Source organism: Convolutriloba macropyga, chromosome 2, assembly GCF_964194025.1.
Source record: "Convolutriloba macropyga chromosome 2, txConMacr16.3, whole genome shotgun sequence".
Lineage (NCBI taxonomy): Eukaryota > Metazoa > Xenacoelomorpha > Acoela > Convolutidae > Convolutriloba > Convolutriloba macropyga.
Window position 1 is genome coordinate 10296738 of NC_134469.1, and position 27549 is coordinate 10324286.

At 36.2% G+C, this 27549-nt stretch overlaps 1 protein-coding gene across 1 annotated transcript in view; it reads left to right on the top strand.

The window, feature by feature from the left end:
- Nucleotides 1-3664: 3664 nt before the first annotated feature.
- The window catches only part of LOC142356344 (long-chain-fatty-acid--CoA ligase 4-like), a 71337-nt gene continuing 47452 nt past the window's right edge, over nt 3665-27549 (top strand). The window contains exon 1 of the mRNA XM_075408273.1: nt 3665-3692. The gene's annotated coding sequence lies outside the window, so the exon portion shown is untranslated. The remainder of the gene's footprint in view (nt 3693-27549) is intronic.

Below are 27549 nucleotides of genomic sequence, written 5' to 3' on the forward strand. Positions count from 1 at the left end.
TCTCATCCACGCTTTAACTTTGCCCGTAGTGACACAATTTTATACAGTTCTCTACCATTTTGATTATAGATGTAGAGATTCCTTGGGTCTTTCATATTATAGCCTCCTCATTATGGTATAATTACAATGATTGGTGAAATAGGTTATTCGACAAATAAATCTAAGCTGGAGGAGGGGGCTATGCTGCGAAGGTCCCAATGTTTTCCAAGAGAAGGTTAGAAAAGCTGATAAAGACAAGACAGACCAATGGGGAATGGTTCTCAGGATTGATTTTGACGGCGGCGTGGATCTACAAAGTTTGTAGAGGACGTACTATCTTCAGGTGCAAAGCATTTCGTCAGGGATAAGTTGAACAAATCTAACATTTGGCGAATGTCGACAGACTTGTTAGTGTGAAGCCAAAGCAACGCTGCTGACAAAACAACCTTTACGTCAATATGATACATCAAAAATGTTCGCAAAAAGCTGTGTGTAAAAACTATTGGCCTAACAATTTGATAAATAGTTTTGTTTTGTGTTATGAAATGGACATATATTGACAAACTAGATAATATCATGTTAAATCAAGGCAATCAGAGACCTCTGAACCAACAAAAACTGAGGAGCTGACAAAAATAACGGAAAGACAGATAACTCACAGTTTATACAATTAATCAATCAGGAATAGGATAAAATAAAAATTGTAAGAGACTGAGAAATACGAAATCACAGTAAGCAGAATTTTATGGCCTCAAGATACATATGAGCAAAATTATCGATGAAATCCGGTATTTGAACAGGTTAAACAGAAAAACAATTGCGTATGCAATCAGACAGCTTATGTTCGGATGCATTGATAACACTATTGAAGATAAATCTATGGCTGAAGTCAATTGAGAATTTTTTGCGGACTCCGTTGGGTGAAACGTGTAACGTTCTTCCCATTGCCGATAGAACTACCGGCGACTGCAATAGCCATGTTATTTATCAAGCAAAAGATGTAGTGTGAATACAACAACAACTAACATAGCCGGTAGACACTTGTCCGCAAGTCTTGTATTGAGCACAAGTCTTTCAACGGACCACTAGACTTTGTGTTAGATTCGACTGTCAGTTTTATGAGACACATACGCTCTATGGGGAAAAAGCTCTAAGAGCTTTTTAAAAGTTAATTTATGAATTCAAAAAATCAAGACTCTAACACTCAAGAATTAGGGCATAGACATTTGTCAAAACTTCGATGCGCACTATTGATATTTATTTAGTAAATGTTCAAGGAATTCAATGTTCTTCGCGTGACTTCAGAAATCCTTTTATTTAGTGAAGTAAGTCACGCAATCGACCTAAAAGCAGAACAAATAACGTGACGCAGATAATTTTTAACAGCAAAACATTAGAAGTTATCGAACTTGAAATTAAAATGGCCACAAAAATCTTAAATGGCTACGAATTCCGGAAAAAACTGCAGCAAAACTCCTACCGTACAATTCAATGAATTTTGGTTGACTCAACAAAACCTGGACCTAGAATGGACTTTAAATGAAATGAAAAAAAAACGTTTAGAAAAAATTTCCATAAAAAAACGAAAATAAAAGTCAAATTGCCGCATGTGATCAAAAAACCATTAACGAGTATGCGAATTTTTTGTTAAAACACCATTTTTTCGTTCTCTTATTAACTTCGAAAATATGTCTCGTGAGTTGTAATAACCAATGAAAGAGAACCAGCTAATATCTTTTGTCCTGTTTACAGAAAGGGCACTGCATTGTTGCATTGGGATGACTGCCGCAAAGAATAGATTAAGTGCAAATTATTTCTATAGAAATAAAAAAGTTTTTTGTTTAATTTAATTGGTCAAATGTCACTTGAAGCAGAATTCAGTCCAAGTACCGGCTTTTTGGAAAGGAACTGCTATCGCCTCTTCTATCAGATTTTTCTTTACGACTCTTGAATACCTGTAAACTCCCATTTTTATCTCGCAAGTACAATAGTAGTGAGTTCAACTTCAACGATACATGATTAAAAAATGATTTAGAGGAAAAAACAGAGCAATTATTCCCTTCAAAAATTATTTGTTCAGTGCGCTTGTTATTAATTTAGCTGGCCATTGTTAAGTAAAGCTGTTGATTTCAGGCTCATTTCATATCCGTTATGTATTAAAAGTCGTAGGTTAAAACTTCATACTCGGTCAGCTGTTTTATACTAATGTTTTTACTTTTTTTAACGCATTTGAAAACTTGATACTCGCTCGAAAAAATGGACACTTCAAAGCACAGTTCATCAGTTTCGCCAAAGGAAGCATCAAAAACTGATTTTGTAGATAAAAATTCAGAGTACTCTAAATGACTAATGACACTTGCGTCGAAAAGCATGAGCAACACTCTGGTGTTGAATATTTTCAACAATTTTGATTACCTATTTTTCAAAACTTTTCTCACTTTTGTTTGGAAAAAAGGTGACTGCCTGTTGTAGCACCTAAATGTTTACCTCGGTTTGATTTTTCTACTATTGTTGTTCTAACAACTACAGTCTGAGAATCATTGAGATTCTCATCTCATGTTCCATTGGGTAGGAAATGCTTCTGACTCTAATTGACAAATGTACCCTAAAAGACTAATGGCAAGTGCGTGGAACAGCATGTGAGAAGTTTTTGTTGTACAGTCTTAATAGTTTTGATGCCAACAGGTGTACTTTTTTAATTTTTTTCCCTTTTGTTTGAAAAAAAAGATTGCCTATGGTAACACCTAAATAATAGGCCTAGTTTAATTTTTTTACTATTGCTGATTCAAAAACTACAGTCTAAGAATCATTGGGCCTCTTATCTTTTTTGCGCCCGAGCGTAATAAATACATTTTTTGCATTCAAGCTTAACAAAATGATACGAACATCTGAGGAAGCATTTAGGTTGAAAATGTTAGAATTATTGATACAAATCCCACTTTTAGAAACTAAGTTTTTTCCATCAGAGCCCTCTATAGTAGTGTTTAAATCTATAGGGTAAACACTCGGCATACTATTGTGTATTGATCTTCTATTAACGATAAGATTGATTGTCTATATTAGACAATCATTGCAAGGCAATCATTCTGATATAACTTGAGGGGAATATATGTATTTCTAAAAAATCTTTTTGAACCTGCAGTGGTTTGAAAAATTGCACAAACATTTTAACCCACTATGGGTAGTATTTTGAGTAACTAAACAGGTTTAAATCCTTACGTTCAATTGCACGGGCACAAAAAATTACACTACCCCCCTTTCTTTTTTATATTTATTGCACTTCAGTCACATATAAATACTTCATGAGTTTTGCGAGCAACATTAATTTCAGACGTTTTATAAATTCATATGAGCGACGCTTAAATTGTTTTATGTTTCTCCGAAATTTTGAAAAAACTTTTTGTATTCCTTTTTAGGGCCCGGATTTCCCTCGACGTCACCACAGTGGTTCAAAAAAATTAGCTTTCAAGAAAAATGGCGATGAGCGAATTGAAGCGTCAGATATTCCAATGTTTCAAGAAGAAAAACTTTTTACAAACCTAAGAGAACAGCTCATTATCCCACTTTTGGAACTTATACAGATTCTCTAAAACAATCATTTCGTTGTCCTGCACAAAGACAATAATTTTCTTATTAAGAGTATGAACATTACCAACATTTTCCTCTTCCTAAACATTTTCCTTAGCCTAATTGTTGTGATAAACTTATTAAATAGCATTCTCTGCTATTTAATAAGTAGTGTTTCAGTTAATTTGATCGACGAACCAGATTTTATTCTTGGGTAGCCCTTGTCTACGAAGGGATTTTAGTGATCTGGTTTATGATAATAAATTGGTATCTAAGACGAACAAACTTGGATTATCGTCTACAGCTCTCATTTGTTATTGTCAGAGTTACTAAGCTACCGTTTACAGTGGTAAACGGATTCATAGGTGTACGATTAGATTGAGGCAATTATTTTCCAATTCCCCTCCACCCAATTCATATTGAGCAGTTTTATTTTTGATTGCGATGTCCAAATCTTGTGACTTATGCACTATTGTGATAGACGATAGTAAATACTTTGACTGTGACATTTGTGGCGTCAAATCTGTTCACTATGACTGTCTCACCGTAAAGATTGATGGCGACCCCATTTCGTGCGGCATCCATTGGAAATGCAAATCGTGTGCTTCTCTGTCTGTTACTGATATGCTTGCCAATGTCTTGGAAAGGCTGAAGAGACTGGACACACTATGCGCGGATGTGGCAGATTTGAAGTCGGTTGTCAAGAAAACCATTAAACCGCGAAATTTTGCAAACGTTTCTAGAAAAACGAGAACTGGAGGTGGGCCTCCCCAGTTGGTTGATGACAAACAATCGGAAAGTACCTCATCTGAATCGTCGAGTCGAGTCAAGCGATCGCGTACTGATTCTGAAGATTTGCAAGCTAGCAATGCTGCTCATGTGGACCCAGGCACTCAGCCTGAACTATCCGAGTTTCAAGTTGTTATTCCGAGAAAGAAGAAACCTGTTTTTGGCACTAACAAGTCTGGCGGAACTGCTTTTGCACCCCCGAAGCCTCCTCCGCGGCGACATGTATACATTGGTCGACTCAACAAAGAAGTTGATGCTGAACGGATTAGAGCATTCTGCGATGAAAATAATACTCCACTACTGCATATTCGAGAGCTAAGTGGTCACGAAGCCAAAACTAGATCGTATCACTGCGTTTTTGATTTCCAATACTCAGCCGTCGACTCTCCTGATTTCTGGCCAGAAAATGTGATAGTTGATCGGTACCGTCTAAATGAAGAAGGTAGATCCTGGCTGCGATCCTTAAGAATACATTGACTATCTACGACCATCGTGAAAGCGGCCCATGTCTCTGTGAAAAGCTTTCTCACTCTCTCTCTAGTTAATTCGCGATCAATCCGTAACCAAACAAGTCAATTACATTCTTCCATTCTTGCGAAGGACTGTCAGGCAATGTTAGTCACTGAAACTTGGATTATTGATAACAGTTCTGATTGCTTTCTATTACAACAATGCTGTCCTCCAAAGTACCTGTACTGTAGTTGTCCCCGTCTGGCTAGACCAGGTGGCGGCATTTGCTTATTTTATCATGAAGACATTGTATGTACTCTGAAGAAAGATGTATTCAACGATGCATGTGAACTTGTTCTTTTTGAACTAAGCCTTAACAACACAAGTATTGCTGCTGTTGGTGTTTACAGAGTGCCTTGGTCTAACATCACTGTGTTTTTGGACACCATTTCTGTGTTCATGGAAGACATTATTGTGTTGTACGAGAAAGTTATTGTCTTGGGAGATATCAACATTCATCTCGGCACTGGCGCTCCATCAGAAAGACTCTGGTTGTCATGGCTAGAGGAACACTGTCTTGAACAGTTTGTGAACGTTCCCACACACACTGCAGGAAATATCCTCGATCATGTAGCAGCGACATCATCACTTACAGTAAGCAATCTTGTTGCTGATAACTTGCTAACATCAGACCATTATGTCATATCGTTCTGTGTCTCTGTGCCCTGGGTTGCGGAGAAGTGGAGGCAACTTATTGCGTTTCGGCGTTGGAAATTGTTTTGCATTGATTCATTTATTCAATTTCTGCATTTTGAAGACACGTTCCAGGCTGTAGATTCTGCTTGGAGTGCGTTTCTATTTGCTATCGAAAAAGCTTTAGATCAAGTAATCCCGAAACGCACCAAGTGGTTCACGTCACACAATTGTCCCTATTTTGACGACGAGTTGAAATTTCAGAAGAGACAGAAGAGGAAATGTGAGCGCGCATTTAGGAAGACTAAAAGTAGTGACTCACTTTTGTCATTTACGCTTGCAACTGATGAGTACTATCGCCTGTTATTAGTCAAAAAATGCGAGTACATTAGCTCAACCATTTCCAGCACGTGCAAGAAGCTCAAGTTTAAAGCGCTCGCTTCTTTGCTTGGAGAGAATCACCGTTGTTTACCGAAAACTCATGGATCAGCGAAGGAATTGGCGAATTGTTTCAATAGTTTCTTTCTAGCCAAGGTTAAGAAGTTGGTTGAATCAATTCCTACGTCAGACTTTCCCTCTTATTTTCTGTCGCCTACTTCTCAACTTGATTCTTTTATGACAATAAGCAGCCAAACTCTACTTCATTATGTCAACCAAGTATCGAATTCTAGTTGTCCAAAAGAGCCGATGCCACCATCGCTATTCAAGACAGCTTCTTTGCATTTTTGCGACTCTTTGTTATCTCTTATTAATATGACGGTTAGATCAGCGCGTTTCCCCGAGAACCTGGAAAAAGGCTTCGTTGTCCCTTTGATAAAAAACCTTCGCTGGATCCGGAGAACTTGAACAATTATCGACCAGTTACTAATCTCCTATTTCTGTCCAAAGTGTTAGAATTAGTTTTATTCGAGCAGTTGAAAACATACTTGGAGGTTAATTCTTTGTATGGCAAGTTTCAGAGCGCTTATCGCCGAAGACACTCTACTGAGACAGCCCTGACTAGAATCTCTAATGATTTATTGGGCTACTTGGACTCGGGGTTTTCTCCTCTTTACATGGGTCTAGATCTTTCTGCAGCTTTTGATTCGATTGACCATCATTTGTTACTTCGTGTTTTGGAGATGCGTCTCGGTGTCCGATCTGACGCCTTGAAGATGCTAGAGAGTTACCTGATAGGACGTACTCAGTGTGTTTACCTTGATGGTGTCTTTTCTGACGAATCCGATGTTTTGTATGGTGTTCTCCAAGGTTCCATCCTAGGACCCGTTTTGTTTTGTTGCTATCTGCTGCCACTTGAAGATCTATTGTTACAAAGGAACATCGGTTTCCACATGTATGCCGATGACACAGTTCTATATTTTCTGTTCACTAGTCAACAAAATTTTGACGATACCATGAACCAAATTACTACTTTCTTTTCAAGTTTCCGTCTGAAGTTAAATAAAGACAAGAGTGAGTTTTTATGGCTTAAAAAACCTGACAAAGGAACCGTGACTGTACCACCGCTTTCTATACCTTGTGAAACTGGATTATCTTCGTCTGTTAAACTCCTGGGTGTTCAATTCGATCAGAATCTCTTGATGGAGAAGCAGATCAATCGTGTTGTGTCTTCCTGCTTTTTTAACCTTCGCAAGATTTTCTCTGTCAAACACCACCTTGAAAGGACCATTTTAATTGAGCTGATTAGAATGCAGGTGATCTCACGCCTTGATTATTGCAATATCCTTTATGTATCTCTTCCGACTAAGCTCATTTCAAAACTCCAGCGTGTAATGAATGTTGCGGCCCGCTGTATTTTCTGTTTACACGCCAGAACACCAACGTCAGCATATATTCGACAATTGCACTGGCTTCCAATCAAGCAAAGATGTCTTTTCAAGCTGTTGCTTTTTGTTCACAGAGCTATCCACAAGCCATCGGACAGTCCATTATATCTACAGGAGCTATTGAAACGAAATACTCGCGTTACGAGAATGAACTATGTGTACAACTTGGAAGTTCCGAAGACCCGCAGTGCTTATGGTAGACGTAGTTTCAGATACATAGGACCAACGGAATGGAATAAACTACCAGCCTCTTTGAAGTCAATCCCCACTGAACTTTGCTTCCGTAAAGCTCTTAAAACCTATCTGTTTTAATTCGCTGTGCACTTTTGAGTTTGTAAAAGGTGTTGAAACTAATAATAATAATAATAATAAAATACACTAGTTATCTTGTCACGATTTGGGGTGAGGTCGTCATTAACAAATATGTAAGTGTGCCTTAAATTCCTCCCCTCCCCCCACTTCGTCAGCGATCACATGCACGAACATCATTTGAAGTGATTATAACAACGTCCTTCTCAGCTGCAATCACCACCTTTGCAAAGACATCTTCACCTGGCTTCTCATCCACACCAAAGATAACCACAATTTCCCTGCGCCCATACTGCTCAATGCTGTCACACTCTTTGACTCAAGACAGATCCTACAGAGCACAGCATCTTTTTTTCCAGTTCCTGGACAACACAGAAACCACATATGAAGGGCTTTGTCAGGATAATTTTAGGGAATGAGTGTGGGCACCCAGATGTTTGTCCAGATGATTCATTCAGTCCCATCAACCCCTGGTCTAGTACACTTCACAAGATTGCTGCCCTCCTCCTTCCTGCCCAAACTGATTGCAGAGTTTTTAGTGTGACCCATCTCTTTAGATGTTTTAATTTCAGCTTATCCAAAGGGACTTATTAAACAAGAGAAGCTAATTAATAAATTTATCACAACAATTAGGCTATATTTAATATAGCTATAATAAGCTGTATGTGATGGTTCTTTATTCAATAGTCTCTGAGAAAAAAGATTACTGTATCTTTTTTCAAGCTATCCGGGAGCAGCATATAAGCTACTGTTTCTTGATGCACAGCCTTGAATTTGTGTGTGTAGATTGGGTTGATATGAGACATGCAGATCGCTTGTAGATCCCATTGTAAAAATTCAAAGGTTGTAACAAGCAGATTGAATGAAAATTACTAGAGGACAGTCCTCTGCAAGCATGCACAATATAGTGTTGAGTTTCAACGTTTCTACAATTTTTGTCTCATTATCCATAACCCGGAAGCCAGTTATCAAAAATTTTTGAATTTTTATCAAGGTCACAAGGAATAGAGCTATCAGTTTTAAGTCATCAACAAATTCAAACTGTCGAAATCAAGCTTTGTCTTATTTTTCTTCTCAAATTCTCAAATCTTAGTCTTTTGCATTTTTGGAACAAAAAATGCCAAATGGAAGAAAGCACCTGCTCTAAAAGGTTAGGAGGTCAACTCAGGGGCAGCAAGTCAACTCCTATGTATATTTATATATCCTGAGAGTAGTCAAAAGTTAAAGCATCAGATGCAAAAGATCAGAAGCTTCAGAATTATACTCGAAATAGATATGATATTTATCAGTCAAAATGCAACGTGTAGTGATTTTAAATCAAGATTGGAAGAGATTATATAGAAACATTTACGACAGCAAACTCCTTTCCTCTACAATGGTTCCTATTGACGCTTCTATTGCATGTCGCCCTCGCATGAAGCCTGCGACACTTAGGCAGAGTTTGAAGCTAAGAAAAAGATCGAAACTCTGTATGGCAAACCTCTGAAGCTGAGGGACCAATTCTTTCTGTACATGAGAAGATCAAAGGACAGAATGTGGTTTTCTGGACTTTGACTATCCTTTGCTCGTGTTTCAGCTTCTTGACGGACGCGTGATATTTTTAGGAATTCGGTATGCTTCATGGGCAACTCTTTGCATAAGTATTGAACATTTTCACTAAAAACAATCTTCTGAAATGTGAATAGAGGAAGCCATTAGCTTTGATATCCAATCGAACGTCGTCAGTTTGCAAAGTTTTCACCTTGCAAAGTCTTAGGACAGGGGTCCACTTCGACATCATCGCAGATATTGAGCAGGTTTGCAAAAGAGTCAATGATATCATTTTCTTGAGGGTGTCATTTGGAAACTGAAGAACAAGCGCTAGATTAAAAATTTTCCACATGCGCATGTTGATGGAAATTTTACGGGCTGCCATCACTATCTAAAGGCAATTTTCATTTCTAATCTATCCCATAATCAAATCACAAAGATCTATGATCTGTGTCAGCAATGGTGACATCTCTGTAGGGCAATTGAGAAAATGAACTTTCTCTAATCTAAACGAGCTTCAACCAAACAGTTTTAACACTATCTACAACGGTATTTCCCAATAATAATAAATTAAGGCTCATATCTTGTTTATTGTGAAACCCTACATTAAATGTCTTAACCAGAGGTTCTGTAGAGTAAATTTAAATATTTTTTTATATCACACTAGGCATCAAACTGAATAAATTCGATTCGTTTTTTATTAGAAATTCTACCAATTCAGTCAATTCAATTCAAGCAATAGCTCTTTTTAGGCTCAGTTTAAAACAAAATCCCGATGAAAAATATGAATAAACAATTAAGAAAGATAAATTGAAACATTGATGTTTTGGGAAGTTTGGTACAGCTTAAAACAAGTCTATATGTATGACTACACTTCATGCGTCCTCAGGCAGAGCTTGACTCAGACTGGTTGAATCTGTTGATGATTTAAAACTGAGAGATCTAACTCATTGAGATCTCAATCAAAATTCCAAAATATTGTTAAATGGATTCTGAATTTTGGAAAATGAAATAGAAGATACAAATTGAGTGCCAGAAGCTGCCAAACTTAAGAAAATGTTAAAAGTCAACACTAGATTCTGCATGTTTATGTAGGATTGTCGTTTAGGCATTTTTTCATTCTGCTCGTTTCAATTTGAGCTTTTTTACAAACCGATACACGAGCGATCTACATGCCTCTTTACAATCCTATCAACATACTGAAATTCAGGTCTGTGCAATAACGGAGCACCATTGGATATGCTTACTCCTAAGAGATACGGTAAATTTGTTCTCGAGAGACTACTGAATAAACAGTACAGAAGACATAAAATTGTTCTCTTTCATCTGTTTACATAATTTAACAGACGTAATTTTTGGTGGAATAAAATTGTTTTTAATAAGTTCGTAGCAATGTTGGCCTTTATTGGGGACATCGTAATTTTTTTAACTGAGAAGCCATGGCGTCTACTTTGTGGTAATCGTTGTTTTTTAAGATTCAAAGTATTTAATTTGTAATGGGACGCTGTTTTCTTAGGGTCTGTTCACACATTTCCATGTTTTTTAGGTCAAATTAGAGAAGTGATTTTGGTCACTCAAAACAAGAAATGGAGCGAAAAAGTAAATAATTTTGCTGCGTTAATTTTTTTTACTCGAAATTAGAGTTGCGTGAGAAATTGAGAAATTGGTGTTTGGACAAAAAATTGTTTTCTCGCTAGTTTTATATTTTCTGGTTGCTTTTCTCAGATGGTATCCCCATTTCATTCATATTTCGTTCTAGGTCCAGATTTTTGTGTGGTCAATGAAAACTCTTTGAGTTGTGCGTCAGGACCTGTCCAGCTTTGTTTAGATGGTTATCATTGCCACAGATGCATGTCACTCTCCAATTACATTTTTAGTTATCGGATTAATGTTTAGGAAAGAAATGTGTAAGGGAGTAAAGTTTTCAGTAAATCCTGTGAAAGGTCGACTTATTGATGATAACTCAAAAGTATACTTATCGAGTAGTTGTACAGCAGTTTTGGTCTTCGAAAAAAAATTGCTTTTGTGCTATTTAATCGAGGTAGTTTCATTGAGTGCTTCAAATTCTGTGATTACCTTCAAGTGAAAATTTCCACTTTAGTGAATACCAACACTAACAGATCGTACATTTCCATCTCATAGGCTGTATATTGTACATTTTTAAGATTAACTATATATAAATGTGAATCAAGATCGCTTTTTATGTTCAGCCACAGTGACGTCTTGGCGTTTGGTTGCACTTCATGCGGTCTTAGCTACCTTTTCAGTAGACTTATTCATTTCTTACTGACCTGCAACGACTATTTTGAAATCGTCAGCAAACCCAAAGCTATTTTTTTCAGACAAGAAATGAGAATGATCAATTATGAACAAAAAATACGAGGGGGGGGGCAGAAGATTGAATCTTGAGGAGCACCACCGGTAACAAATCTTAGGGTTAACTTTCCGCCATTTTTTCGTACAAATTGCTTGCGAATACTATGATTTTAAGATTCCTAAGACACTATCCCCAAATCCTGGAGATCTAAGTTTGGTTAACAGCGTATTATATCACACACTGTCAAGCGCTTTAGTAAATTCGAGATATAGGACGATTATTCCCTGATTCGAGTATAGATTGTTCTGTTTATATAATTTGTTCAGGAAAGATATCACTTGTAGCGTTACCAACTGTCTTTTTCTGAAGCAGTATTTAGCTGGTTGAAACGTTGATCGAGAAAAGCAGCAAATTTTATCAAGCAGAAATTTTAAGCACCACCCGAAGAGGCTAATAGGACGGTAGCAATCTACATCAACTTTTTTATTTTCGATGAGTGTTGGTTTTACTTGCCTTTTCTTCCGTTAGTTTTGGAAATATTGTTTGTTGAAAATACGTTAGAGACAGCAGTTTTATTGATTTGCACATCGCTTTGTTGAATTATGTCCAAAACGTGCTACCTAGTTTGTCGGTCGGTTAATATGTCGGGATTGAGTACGCGTAGTAAATCATTAACAGTTTCATCTCTACAATTAACGGTGTTTATGTCACTCGTACTTTAATTCTCGTCGGGTAAACAAGAATTATTGGAATCCGATGCGAAGTATTGATCCAACAGTTCAACGTGTTCAGTTCAACTGTCGATGCTCTGTTTATTTTACTGAAAGTTTTTTTCTTTAAACCTGTTTATCTTTTTCTGTCAGATTTGTTTCAGGCTCATATTTGATTTCTTAAAAAGCTGATCAATTTCCCAGTTTATAAATGTTTTCAGATTTTTCAGCTCTTTAAAAGATTTGACGTAGAATTTGAAGTCCAAGATTCAAAATTTGTGCGCAGCTCGAAGTTTAAAATCCCGGCTAAGTCGGTCTTTGTTGTTAATCAACCGTGTTCTAGGATGCTGTTTAATAACTTCATTTTTAACCAGCCTTGTTAGCTTTTTATTGTGAGATGTTGACAAAGTTTTTCTGCTTCGCCTCTGTCAGCATGTTATCTGTCGTTTGCTGAATTTGAGTTTGTTTCTGGTATACCTCGTATGACGACACCTAGTGTTGTTTTTTTCAGGATTCAAAATTGGTTTACCAGTCAGCACCATTGAAATAAAAATTCCGAAATATTAGTAAATGGCTTCTGGATTTTGGAAAATGAAATAGAAGATACAAAATGAGTGCCAGAAGCTGCAAAACTTAAAAAAATGTTAAAAGTCAACACTATATTCTGCATGTTTGCGTAGGATTGTCTTGTATGCATTTTTTTTCATTCTGCTCGTTTCAATTTGAGGGTTTTTACAAACCATATACGAGCAATCTACATGTCTCATTACAATCCTATCTACATACTGAAATTCAAGACCACCATCGGATATCCCTACTCCTAAGAGATGCAGTAATTTTGTTCTCGAGAGACTACTAAAATAACAGTACAGAAGACATAAACTTGTTCTCTTTCACCTGTTAACATAATTTAACAGAGGTGTTTTTGGTGGAAAAAAAGTGTTTTTAGTAGTTTTGTAGCGATGTTGGCATTTATTGGGGACATCGTATTTTTTTAACTGAGAAGCAATGACGTCTACTTTGTGGACTTCGTTGTTTTTTAAAATTCAATATTTTTAAATTCTTATGGGACGCTGTACTTTTTAGGGTCTTTTCACACATTTTCATGTTTTTTAGGTCAAATTGGAGAAGTGATTTTGGTCACTCAAAATAAGAAATGGAGCGAAAAGGCAAATAATTTTGCTGCGTTAATTTTTTTACCCAAAACTAGAGTTGAGTGAGAAACTGGTGTTTGAACAGAAATTCGTTTTCTCGCTTTTTTTCTTTTTTCTGGCTGTTTTTCTCAGTGGGTATCCCCATTTCTTTCATACTCCGTTCTATGTCCATTTTTGTGTGGTCAATGAAAATTCTTTGAATTGTGCGTCAGGACCTGTCAAGCATTGTTTAGAAGCTTATCATTGCCACAGATGCTTGTCACTCTCCAGGTACATTTTTTTCCTCATATTAATGTTTAGGGAAGAAATGTGTAAAGGAGTAATGTTTTCAGTGAATCCTTTGAAAGGTCGACTTATTGAGGATAATTCAAAAGTACACTTATCGATTAGTTATACAGCAGTTCTGTTCTGCGGAAAAAATTTTCGTGTGTGCTATTTAATCGAGGTAGTTTCGATGAGTGCTTCAAATTCTGTGAACGTTTCCACTTTAGTGAACAACAGCACTAACAGATTGTACATTTCTATCTCATAGGCTATATATTGCACATGTTTAAGATTTTTTGTCATTTTTTTGAGACACACACGCTCTATAGGGAAAGGACCTAAGAATTCTTTAAAAATTAACTTTTGAATTCAAAAAATCAAGAATCTAATACTCAAGAATTCGAGTGTAGACATTTGTCACTACTTAAATGCACACTATTGATCTTTAACTAGTAAATGCTCAAGGAATTCGATGTTCTTTACGTGAATTCAGATTCCTGTTGTTTAATGAAGTAAGTCCCGCATTCGCCCTAAAAGCAGAACAAATGACGTGACGCATATAAATTTTAACAGCAAAACATTAGAAATTATTGAAATTAAAAACGAAATTTTCACAAAAAAATTTTCAATGGATACGAATTCGGGAAAAAACTGCAGCAAAAGTCCTACCGTACAATTCAATGATTTTTGGTTGACTAAACAAAAATTGGACCTAGAAGGGAATATATAAATGAAATGAGAAAACCATTTAGAAAAAATTTTTATTTAAAACCAAAAAAAAAACACGGAAAATCAATGTCAAATAGCCGCATGTGAACAAAAAGCCATTAACGAAACTGCTAATTTTTTGTTAAAACACCATTTTCTTGTTCTACTATTAACTTCGAAAATATGTCTCGTGAGTTCTAATAAGCAATGGAAGAGAACCAGCTAATATCTTTTGTCCTGTTTACAGTGAGAGCACTAAATTGTTGCATTGTGATAGCTGCCGCTAAGTATAGATTAAGTGTAAATGATTTATATAGAATAAAAATATTTTTTTTAAATTTAAATGGTCACAGATCATTTGAAGCCGACTTCAGGCCATGTGCCGGCTTTTTGGCAAGGAACTGCTATCGCCTCTTCTGTCAGATTTTTGTTTATCGACTTTTGAAAACCTGTAAACTTCCACTTTTACCTCGCAAGAACAATAGTAGTGAGTTCCACTTCAACAATACATGATTAAACAATGATTTAGAAGAAAAAACAGAGCAATTATTCCCTACAAAAATTATTTGTTCAGTATGCTGTTTATTACTTTAGCTGGTCGTAGTTAAGTAAAAATGTTGATGCAAGGATCAATTCATGTCCTTAACGTATTAGAATTTGTACGTTAAAGCTTCATACTCGGTCAGCTCTTTTAGACCAATATTTTTTTACGTTTTCTTAATGCATTTGAAAACTTGATACTCGAACAAAAGAACACACACTTCAAAGCTCAATTCATCAGTTTCGCCAAAAGAATCACCAAAACCTGATTTTGAAGAGAAATAATGCAGAGTACTCTAAATGACTAATGACATTTGAGTCGAAAAGCATGAGCAACACTCTGGTGTTGAATATTTTCAACAATTTTGATTACCTAATTTTCAAAACTTTTCTCCCTTTTGTTTGAAAAAAAGGTGACTGCCTGTTGTAGCACCTAAATGTTTACCTCGATTTGATTTTTCTACTATTGTTGTTCTGACAACTACAGTCTCAGAATCATTGAGACTCTCATCTCATGTTCCATTGGGTAGGAATTGCTATTGACTCTAATTGACAAATGTACCCTAAAAGACTAATGGCAGGTGCGTGGAACAGCATGTGGGAAGTTTTTGTTGTAGAGCCTTAATAGTTTTGATGCCAACAAATGTACTTTTTTAAACTTTTTACCTGTTGTTTGAAAAAAATGACTGCCTATGGTAACACCTAAATAATAGGACTTGTTTAATTTTTTTACTACTGCTGATCCAAAAACTACAGTCTAAGAATCTTTGGGCCTGTTATCTTATTTGCGCCCGAGCGTAATAAATACATTTTTTGCATTCAAGTTTAACAAATTGATACAAACATTTGAGGAAGCATTTAGGTTGAAAATTTTAGAATTATTGATACAAATCTCACTTTTAGAGACTAAATTTTTTTTCCATCAGAGCCCTCTATTGTAGTAGTTAAATCTATAGGGTAAACACTCGGTATACTATTGTGTATTGATCTTCTATTATCGATAAGATTGATTGTCTATATTAGACAAAAATTGCAAGGCACTCATTCTGATATAACTTGAAGGGATCATTTGTATTTTTCAAAAACATTTTAAACCTGCAGTGGTGTGAAAATTGCATCAACATTTAAACCACTATGGGTAGTATTTTGAGTGATCAAACAGGTTTAAATCCTTACGTTCAATTGCACGGGCACAAAAAATTACACTGCCCCTTTTTTTTAGATTTATTGCACTTCTGTCACATTTAAATACTTCATGAGTATTGCGAGCAACATTAATTTCAGACGTTCCATAAATTCAAATGAGCGACGCGTAAATTGTTTTATGTTTCCCCAAAATTTTGAAAAAACTTTTGTTTTGCATTTTAGGTCCCGGATTTCCCTCGGCGTCACCACAGTGGTTCAAAAATAAATCAGCATACAAAAAAAATGCCAATGAGCGAACTGAAGCGTCAGATATTCCAATGTTTCCATTTTTATACAAACATCAGAGAACAGCTCATTACCCCACTTTTGGAACGTTTCCAGATTCTTTAAAACAATCATTTCGTTGTCCTGCACAAAGACAATAATTTTCTTATTAAGAGTAAGAACATTACCAACACTTTCCTCTTCCTAAATACACTAGTTATCTTGTCACGATTTGGGGTGAGGTCGTCATTAACAAATATGTAAGTGTGCCTTAAATTCCTCCCCTCCCCCAACTTCGTCAGCGATCACATGCACGAACATCATTTGAAGTGATTATGACAACGTCCTTCTCAGCTGCAATCACCACCTTTGCAAAGACATCTTCACCTGGCTCCTCATCCACACCAAAGATACGCACAATTTACCTGCGCCCGTACTGTTCAATGCTGTCAGACTCAAATTTTAGGGAATGATTGTGGGCACCCAGTTGTTTGTCCAGATGATTCATTCAGTCCCATCAACCCCTGATCTAATACACTCCACAAGATGATTGCTGTCCTCCTCCTTCCTGCCCAAATTGTTAGCAGAGTTTTTTTAGTGTGACTCATCTCGTTGGATGTTTTAATTTCATCTAATCCGAAGACACTTATTAAACATGAGAAGCTATTTAATAAATTTTTTTTTACAACAGTTAGGCTATATTCAACATAGCTTTTCTAAGCTGTATTTGATGGTTCTTTATTCAATAGTCTCTGAGAAAAAAGATTACTGTATCTTTTTTCAAGCTATCCGGGAGCAGCATATAAGCTACTGTTCTTGATTGCACAGTGTTGAATTTGAGTGTGTAGATTGGATTAATATGAGACATGCAGATCGCTTATAGATCCCATTGTAAAAATGCAAAGATTTTTACAAGCAGAATAAATGAAAATTACTAGAGGACAGTCCTCCGCAAGCATGAACAATATAGTGTTGCCTTTCAACATTTCTTTACTTTTTGCAACCTCTTGCGCTCATTTTTTGTCTCATTATCCATAACACGGAAGCCAGTTATCAAAATTTTTTGAATTTTTTGGAAATCACAAGGAATAGATATATTAGCTTAACTGTCCAAATCAAGCTTTGGCTTATATTTCTTCTCAATTTCTCAAATCTTAATCTTTTGCATTTTTAGAACAAAAAAATGCCAATTAAAAGCAGGCACATGCCCTAAAAGGTTAGGCGGTCAACTCAGGGGCAGCAAGTCAACTCCTATGTATATTTATATATCCTGAGAGTCGTCAAAAGTTCAAGCATCAGATGCAAAAGATCAGAAGCATCAGATATATACTCGAAATAGACATGATAATTATCAGTCAAAATGCTACGGGTAGAGATTTTAAATCAGGATTGGAAGAAGTTATATAGAAACATTTACGTCAGCAAATTCTCTTCCTCTACAATGGTTCCTATTGACGCTTCTATTGCATGTCGCCCTCGCATGGAGCCTGCGCCACTTAGGCAGAGTATGAAGCTAAGATAAAGAGCGAAACTTGTTTTCGTCCTTATGTACGTGATCACGGCTGAAAATGAATCCGCTTTCTTATCACTAAACCTGGAAGCAAGCCTCTGTATGGCCTTTGAAGCTGAGGGACCAATTCCTTCTGTACATGAGAAGATCAACGGACAGAAGGTGGTTTTCTTGACTTTGACTATCTTTTGCTCGTGTTTCAGCTTCTTGACTGACGCGTGATGTTTTTAGGAATTCCATATGCTTCATGGGCAAATCTTTGCATAAGTATTGAACATTTTCACAAAAAAACAATCTTCTGAAATGTGTATAGAGGAAGCCATTAGCTTTGATATCCAATCGAACGTCGTCAATTTTCAAAGTTTTCACCTTGCAAAGTCTGAGGACAGGGGTCCATTTCGACATCATCGCAGACATTGAGCACGTTTGCAAAAGAGTCAATGATATCATTTTTTCTGAGGGTGTCATTTGGAAACTGAAGAACAAGCGCTGGATTAGAAATTCTTCCACATGCGCATGTTGATGGAAATTTTACGGGCTTCCATTAGTATCTAAGGGCAATTTCCATTTCTAAACTCTCCCATAAATAAATCACAGAGATCTATGATCTTTGTCAGCAATGGTGATATCTCTGTAGGGCAATTGTAAAAATAAACTTTCTCTCATCTAAAAGAGCTTCCACCAAACTGTTTTAACAGTATCTACAACGGTATTTCCCAATAGTAATAATTTAAGGCTCATATCTCGGTTATTGTGAAATCCTACATTAAATATCGTAACCAGAGGTTCAGGAGAGAAGATTTAAACATTCTTTTATATCACATTAGGCATCAAACTGAATAAATTCGATGAGTTTTTTTTTAGAAATTCTACCAATTCAGTCAATTCAGTTCAGGCAATAGCTCTTTTTGGGCTCAGTTTAAAACAAAATCACGATGAAAAATACGAATAAACAATTAAGAAAGATAATTTGAAACATTGATGTTTTCGGAAGTTTGGTACAGCTTATAACAAGTCTATATGTATGATTACACTTCATGCGTCCTCAGGCAGAATTTGACTCAGACTGGTTGAATCTGCTGATGATTTAAAACTGAGAGCTCTAAATCTTTGTGATCTCAATAAAAATTCCGAAATATTAGTAAATGGCTTTTGGATTTTGGGAAATGAAATAGAAGATACAAATTGAGTGCCAGAAGCTGCCAAATTTAAGAAAATGTTAAAGGTCAACACTATATTCTGCATGTTTACGTAGGATTGTCTTCTATGCATTTTTTTCATTGTGCTCGTTTCAATTTGAGCTATTTTTCAAACCCGAGCGATCTACATGTCTCAATTTTTTCAAGTTCGAGCGATCTACATGCCTCATTACAATCCTATCTGCAATCATGCACAATATAGTGTTGACTTTCAACGTTTCTTTACTTTTTGCAACCTCTGGCAATCATTTTTTTTTCTCATTATCCATAACCCGGAAGCCAGTTATCAAAATTTTTTGATTTTTTTGGAGATCACAAGGAATAGAGCTATTAGTTTTATGCCATCAACAAATTCAAACTGTTGAAATCAAGCCTTGGCTTATATTTCTTCTCAATTTCTCAAATTCTAGTCTTTTGCATTTTTAGAACAAAAAAATGCCAATTAAAAGCAGGCACCTGCCCTAAAAGTTTAGGCGGTCAACTCAGGGGAAGCAAGTCAACTCCTATGTATATTTATATATCCTGAGAGTAGTCAAATTTAAAGCATCAGATGCAAAAGATCAGAAGCTTCAGAATTATACTCGAAATAGATATGATAATTATCAGTCAAAAATGCAAGGTGTAGTGATTTTATATATAGAAACATTTACGACAGCAAACTCCTTTCCTCTACAATGGTTCCTATTGACGCTTCTATTGCATGTCGCCCTCGCTTGAAGCCTGCGACACTTAGGCAGAGTTTGAAGCTAAGAAAAAGATCGAAACTCTGTATGGCAAACCTCTGAAGCTGAGGGAGCAATTCTTTCTGTACATGAGAAGATTAAGTGACAGAAGTTGGTTTTCTGGACTTTGACTATCCTTTGCTCGTGTTTCCCTTTCTTGGCGGACGCGGATATTTTTAGGTATTCGGTATGCTTCATGGGCAACTCTTTGCATACGTACTGAACATTTTCGCAAAAACAATCTTCTGAAATGTGAATAGACGACGCCATTAGCTTTGATATCCAATCGAACGTCGTCAATTTGCAAAGTTTTCACCTTGCAAAGTCTGAGGACAGCGCTCCATTTCGACATCATCGCAGATATTGAGCAGGTTTGCAACAGAGTCAATGATATCATTTTCCTGAGGGTGTTATTTGGAAACTAAAGAACAAGCGCTAGATTAGAAATTCTTCCACATGCGCTTGTTGATGAAAAATTTACGGGCTTCCATTAATATCTAAGAGCAATTTCGTTTTTTAAATTCTCCCATAATTAAATCACAAAGATCTATGATCTGTGTCAGCAATGGTGATATCTCTGTAGAGCAATTGTGAAAGTGAACTTTCTCTAATCTAAACGAGCTTCAACCAAACAGTTTTAACTCTATCTACAACGGTATTTCCCTATAATAATAAACAAAGGGTCATATCTCGGTTTTGGTGAAACCCTACATATATGCAAATCAGAAACTGGACACAAAAAGATGTGTCACGTTACATACCACTTGTGAAAGCAATTGTGAAAGTGAACTTTCTCTAATCTAAACGAGCTTCAACCAAACAGTTTTAACTCTATCTACAACGGTTTTTCCCTATAATAATAAACAAAGGGTCATATCTCGGTTTTTGTGAAACCCTACATATATGCAAATCAGAAACTGGACACAAAAAGATGTGTCACGTTACATACCACTTGTGAAATCAATTGTGAAAGTGAACTTTCTCTAATCTAAACGAGCTTCAACCAAACAGTTTTAACTCTATCTACAACGGTTTTTCCCTATATTAATAAACAAAGGGTCATATCTCGGTTTTGGTGAAACCCTACATATATGCAAATCAGAATCTGGACACAAAAAGATGTGTCACGTTACATACCACTTGTGAAAGCAATTGTGAAAGTGAACTTTCTCTAATCTAAACGAGCTTCAACCAAACAGTTTTAACTCTATCTACAACGGTTTTTCCCTATAATAATAAACAAAGGGTCATATCTCGGTTTTGTTGAAACCCTATATATATGCAAATCAGAAACTGGACACAAAAAGATGTGTCACGTTACATACCACTTGTGAAAGCAATTGTGAAAGTGAACTTTCTCTAATCTAAACGAGCTTCAACCAAACAGTTTTAACTCTATCTACAACGGTTTTTCCCTATAATAATAAACAAAGGGTCATATCTCGGTTTTGGTGAAACCCTACATATATGCAAATCAGAAACTGGACACAAAAAGATGTGTCACGTTACATACCACTTTGTTGGCCAAATATCGTAACCAGAGGTTCAGGAGAGTAAATTCAAACAATCTATTTTGTCACACTAGGTATCAAATTGAACAAATTCGATTTGGTTTTTTTAGAAATTCTACCAATTCAATCAATTCAATTCAAGCAATAGCTCTTTTTGGGCTCAGTTTATAAAAAAATCACAATGAAAAATACGAATAAACAGTTAAGAAAAATAAATTGAAACATTGATGTTTTCGGAAGTTTGGCACAGCTTATAACAAGTCTATATGTATGATTACACTTCATGCGTCCTCAGGCAAAGCTTGACTCAGACTGGTTGAATCTGTTTTTGATTTAAAACTGAGAGCTCTAATTCTTTGTGATCTCAATCAAAACTCCGAAATTTTGGAAAATGGCTTCTGGATTTTGGAAAATGAAATAGAAGATACAAAATGAGTGCCAGAAGCTGCAAAACTTAAAAAAATGTTAAAAGTCAACACTATATTCTGCATGTTTGCGTAGGATTGTCTTGTATGCATTTTTTTTTCATTCTGCTCGTTTCAATTTGAGGGTTTTTACAAACCATATACGAGCAATCTACATGTCTCATTACAATCCTATCTACATACTGAAATTCAGGACCACCATCGGATATCCCTACTCCTAAGAGATGCAGTAATTTTGTTCTCGAGAGACTACTGAAATAACAATACAGAAGACATAAACTTGTTCTCTTTCACCTGTTAACATAATTTAACAGACGTGTTTTTGGTGGAAAAAAAGTGTTTTTAGTAGTTTTGTAGCGATGTTGGCATTTATTGGGGACATCGTATTTTTTTAACTGAGAAGCAATGACGTCTACTTTGTGGACTTCGTTGTTTTTTAAAATTCAAAATTTTTAAATTGTTATGGGACGCTGTACTTTTTAGGGTCTTTTCACTCATTTTCATGTTTTTTAGGTCAAATTGGAGAAGTGATTTTGGTCACTCAAAATAAGAAATGGAGCGAAAAGGCAAATAATTTTGCTGCGTTAATTTTTTTACCCAAAACTAGAGTTGAGTGAGAAACTGGTGTTTGAACAGAAATTCGTTTTCTCGCTTTTTTTCTTTTTTCTGGTTGTTTTTCTCAGTGGGTATCCCCATTTCATTCATATTCCGTTCTATGTCCATTTTTTGTGTGGTCAATGAAAACTTTGAGTTGTGCGTCAGGACCTGTCCAGCTTTGTTTAGATGGTTATCATTGCCACAGATGCATGTCACTCTCCAATTACATTTTTATCCGTCAGATTAATGTTTAGGAAAGAAATGTGTAAGGGAGTAAAGTTTTCAGTAATTGCTTTGAAAGGTCGACTTATTGATGATAACTCAAAAGTATACTTATCGAGTAGTTGTACAGCAGTTTTGGTCTTCGAAAAAAAATTGCTTTTGTGCTATTTAATCGAGGTAGTTTCATTGAGTGCTTCAAATTCTGTTATTACCTTCACGTGAAAATTTCCACTTTAGTGAATACCAACACTAACAGATCGTACATTTCCATCTCATAGGCTGTATTTTGTACATTTTTAAGATTAACTATATATAAATGTGAATCAAGATCGCTTTTTATGTTCAGCCACAGTGACGTCTTGGCGTTTGGTTGCACGTCATGCGGTCTTAGCTATCTTTTCAGTAGACTTATTCATTTCTTACTGACCTGCAACGACTATTTTGAAATCGTCAGCAAATCCAAAGCTATTTTTTTCAGACAAGAAATCAGGATGGTCAATTATGAATAAAAAAATACGAGGGGGCAGAGGATTGAATCTTGAGGAACACTACCGGTAACAATTATTAGGGTTAATTTTCCGCCATTTATTCGTACAAATTGCTTGCGAATACTATGATTTTAAGATTCCTAAGACACTATCCCCAAATCCTAGAGATCTAAGTTTGGTTAATAGCATATTATATCACACACTGTCAGACGCATTTGTAAATTCGAGATATAGGGCGATTATTCCTTGATTCGAGTATAGATTGTTCTGTATATATACTTTGTCCAGGAAAGATATCACTTGTAGCGTTACCGACTGTCTTTTTCTGAAGCAGTATTTAGTTGCGTGAAACGTTGATCGAGAGAAGCAACAAATTTCATCGAGCACAAATTTTGAGCACTACCAGAGGAGGCTAATGCGACGGTGGCAGTCTACATCAAATTTTTTGTCTTCGCTGAAAATTGGTTTCACTTGCCTTATCTTATCTTCCATTATTTTTGGAAACATTGTTTGTTAGAAATATGTTAGAAACAGCAGTTTTTGTGACTTGCACATCGCTTTGTTGAATTATGTCAAAAATTTGTCTAGGCTACCTAATTTGTCGGGTCGGTTTAAAATATCAGGATTGAATACGCGTAGTAAATCATTAACAGGTTCTTTACAATTAACGGTGTTTATGTCACTCCTACGTTAATTCTCGACGGGTAAATTAATTAAATTTATTGGAATCCGATGCGAAGAATTGATCCAACAGTTCAACCTGTTCAGTTCAACTGTTGATGCTCTGTTTATTTTACTGAGTTTTTTTTTCTTTAAACCTGTTTATCTTTTTCTGTCAGATTTGTTTCAGGCTCATATTTGGTTTCTGAAAAAGCTGATCAATTTCCCAGTTTATAAATGTTTTCAGATTTTTCAGCTCTTTAAAAGATTTGACGTAGAATTTGAAGTCCAAGATTCAAAATTTGTGCGCAGCTCGAACTTTAAAATCCCGGCTAAGTCGGTCTTTGTTGTTAATCAACCGTGTTCTAGGATGCTGTTTAATAACTTCATATTTAACGAGCCCTTTTAGTTTTTTATTGTGAGATGTTCACAAAGTTTTTCTACTTCGGCTCTGTCAGCATGTTATCTATCGTTAGCTGAGTTTGAGTTTGTTTCTGGTATAGCTCGTATGAAGACACCTAGTGGTTTTTTTTCAGGATTCGAAACTGGTTTACCAGTCACCACTATTGAAGCGGATGGTTTATACGTTTTGGTAACTTTTTTACGTTTTTGGACTTCAGATCGGAGATTAGTATAATGTTACTTGACTTTCCAATGTTAGATTGTCAATTAAAGATTGCATATGTTCCTGGAGTTTCTTCATTCGATTATATGTTTTTTCTTGAAACTTTTCCACATTTTCGTCAGTTATTGTTACTCTATTATTAAAAAAATTTCTGTTGTTTTTTTTGGTTTGCCACCATTGCAATGTGGTTTAGGTTCTCGGATAGTTTGATTAGAATATGGACGCTTTGTGAAAATATGTACAATCTGTTGTTAAGTAGAGCGTTCTTTGCACATGCAACAAACGAATCCGTTCCTCCTTTTAATCTTTTGGTACAGGACAACCAGATATCACGCAGTTTTTCGCTCACTCGAATTTGAAAGTTTTTTTGTTCGTTAAGATTGAGGTCTACACATAAACCAGTAATTGATTTAAACTTTACCTGTAGGGCCCTGAAGGGACCTTTGGAAAAACTAAAACAGGGGGAACAACAACCAAAAAATTTTCCACCGATGGTACCTGAAGGGACCCTTGTTAGAAGACTTAGTTCTATGAACAAGTTAGGAATACCTGTTGTTAAAGTTTTGCAGATACATCGACATTTGTTTTGAGGCACTCTTGGTCTGTAACATGTCTGTGAGTGAAGATGAGTAAAATTACAATTTGAACAATGATTTTTCACCCTCTTAGATCAGTTGGTGTTAAAAAACTGTGGAACGTTTATTTCACAACCAGAGGTAAAAAATTCTCCAACCGCAAATTTTTTAAAAGATTATCAGCACGGATCAGAAGAGGAGATCTTGGATCAGAAAATTTGCTGACTTTGCTAATCAGCTCTTTGCTCAAATGCGTTCATGATTTAGTCATTTAGGGTTACACATCCTCTATAATAATTTTTCTAGTAGTTAACTAATTAGTATCTGGCTTAATCATAACGTAATCATCTAAGAACGTCATGATTTTGGATTTTTCTTTTCCCATATTTTGCAAAATGTGACAAAATTCATATACAAGGAAGTCTTTGACATAAGTTTTTTTCAAAAAAAAAATTTGTTGCTACTTATTGAATTTGAATTTGCTTAACTATAGTCAATTTTTAATCATATATAACGTCAGTTTCTTCCCAATGATCCCTCATTTGACAATGCCAGACAAATTTTTAAAAATTTGTTTAGAATAACGATGCCAGGTTATTCCAAAAATGATGACGAAATAAAGAAAAACGGGAATACCAAAAATAGCTTGCCATTGCAGCTATTGAAGGCAATTCAGAAAATGCTTGAGTTATCAACTTACATGCTAGCATTCTTAGAACTCATTTGTACGCCACAGAAAATAATTGACCTCTTAGCTATTCAACAAATGCTTTTAAAAATCCAAGATTGAGAGCACATTCGAATGGCACGAGAAACAAGTGACTTAAAACAAAAATGACGGGCCAGTGGCCTAGGTTTCAACGTTTTTACAAACAGTGCCTTGAATTTTTCTTCGAAGCAAGAACAAAAGTAAGAAGTAAAATATTTTAGCAGCAAAATAGCGAGAAAAATTTTTGAAAAACTAACGATGGCTACAGTTGGGTGTTTTTAGATTACCGTAACCAACTTAGTGAAAACTGAAGACTATTATCATTTCTTCCATCTGCTGAAAGTACAAGACCTTTTGGGTTGAAATCATCGTTACTTCGAATATTCTAGCAATACTTCACTGAGAACTTCAGCGAAAACAACCTTTGTTCATGGACAATTGCTTGCAGTTGCCAAAACTGTATTGGCTGAAAAACTCATAAACTTTTAGTTCGGGACGAGAGTCCCCTCAACATGTTGTTTTAAATTCAAATTATTGAAATTATTATTTTTTAATACTATGGGGATGAAAGCAAAGATATCGTTCATCAGCAAACCGAACAAAAAATCGTTTCTACTCTTTAGCTTCAGACCACTGTCTATGAGCAGTCATGCTGGTAAACTTTTTGAGAGAATAGTTGAACACCGGCCGAGGAAGTGGTTAGAAGCAAACAATTGCATAAGCCATACCCAAGAAGGCTTCCAATCCAAGAAAAGTACATTAGGGTCACTTGACCGTCTCGTGCTTTTGATAGAAAAAAGGATTCGGAAACCGGCAGCCCCGCTCAACATCAACATGGAGAAAGCGTTCGATAATGTTTGGATGAATGGAATGATTTACAAATTGAAAGAGAAGGGAGTGGTTGGAAAACTACTTGCCATCTTGCAGACTTCTAACTTCTAAAAAAAACAGAATTGCTTATATACGGATTGATAAACATGCCACTTCTGAATTCAAGTTTTAAATTGGATTACCACAAGGCAGTGTACTCTCACCTGTTTTAATCATCCTATAAATCGACGGCTTCTTGAAAGATTGGAAATAAAACTTCAAATTTGTGGATGACAGTTCGGTACCAATAGAAGCAGAGACAACTGAAAGTTTGAACGCGCATCTCAACAATGCCTGTCATGACATTGAGAACTGGTGTTCCAAATGGAGAAGTGCAGTAAATGTCTCAAAGAGTGAGCGGACGCTATTAAACTGCTCACCAACAGCCATAGATGTACCCACTATGAAAGGTGACAGCTGTGTAGTTACACAACAAACCAAATCGCTTTGTCTGACTATAGACGACAGGCATGAATACAAAGAGCATGCCCGATCAGTCATTACTAAAGCAATGGGGACCTGGAACCACTTCAGAAGCAAATGTTCTCGGAGATGGGGACTACCATTACAAGCCCAAGCTTTTTTTATTAAGAACAGTAATCCAATCGCAGGCGTTTTATGCTTTCCCTGTATGGGGGCAAGAAAACACGACAGATTTCCAAATTTTTCAAAACAGGGTCATTCATACTAAAAGACTGCCTCTCGCCATCAATTGCAGCAGTCTAGTGTCTTCTCGGTATACCGACGGTGGACATCTTTGGCTAAAGCTTGAATGTCAAGTTCCGCATCAAAACAAGACAGAATGGTCCAGACCTGATCTCTACTGCCCGCGATGAAGCACTTCAATTACAAAGAAGCACAAGTCATATCAGAGCGATCTAGAAGGATATCAAAAGCAAATGGACCCAAACGGAGATCCACTGCAATACTCAGCGAAATCAATAACAGATTTTGTCAAAAAAGAATTTTGTTTCGTTTGAATGAATTAAGATCATGCGCGGCCCTCGCAACCACAGCTACTGGATTTCCTGCAATATCAGGACTGTAAGCAACTCGTGGCCTTCATCACTAACTCCGGTAAACTGCAAGACTAACTATACCCTTCGACTGATTTTGCTAACGATTCCAAGCCAGAATTTCCCTTACAACAGGCGAGACGGTTGAAATCTTCGCCCGCAAGGAGGGGCTCA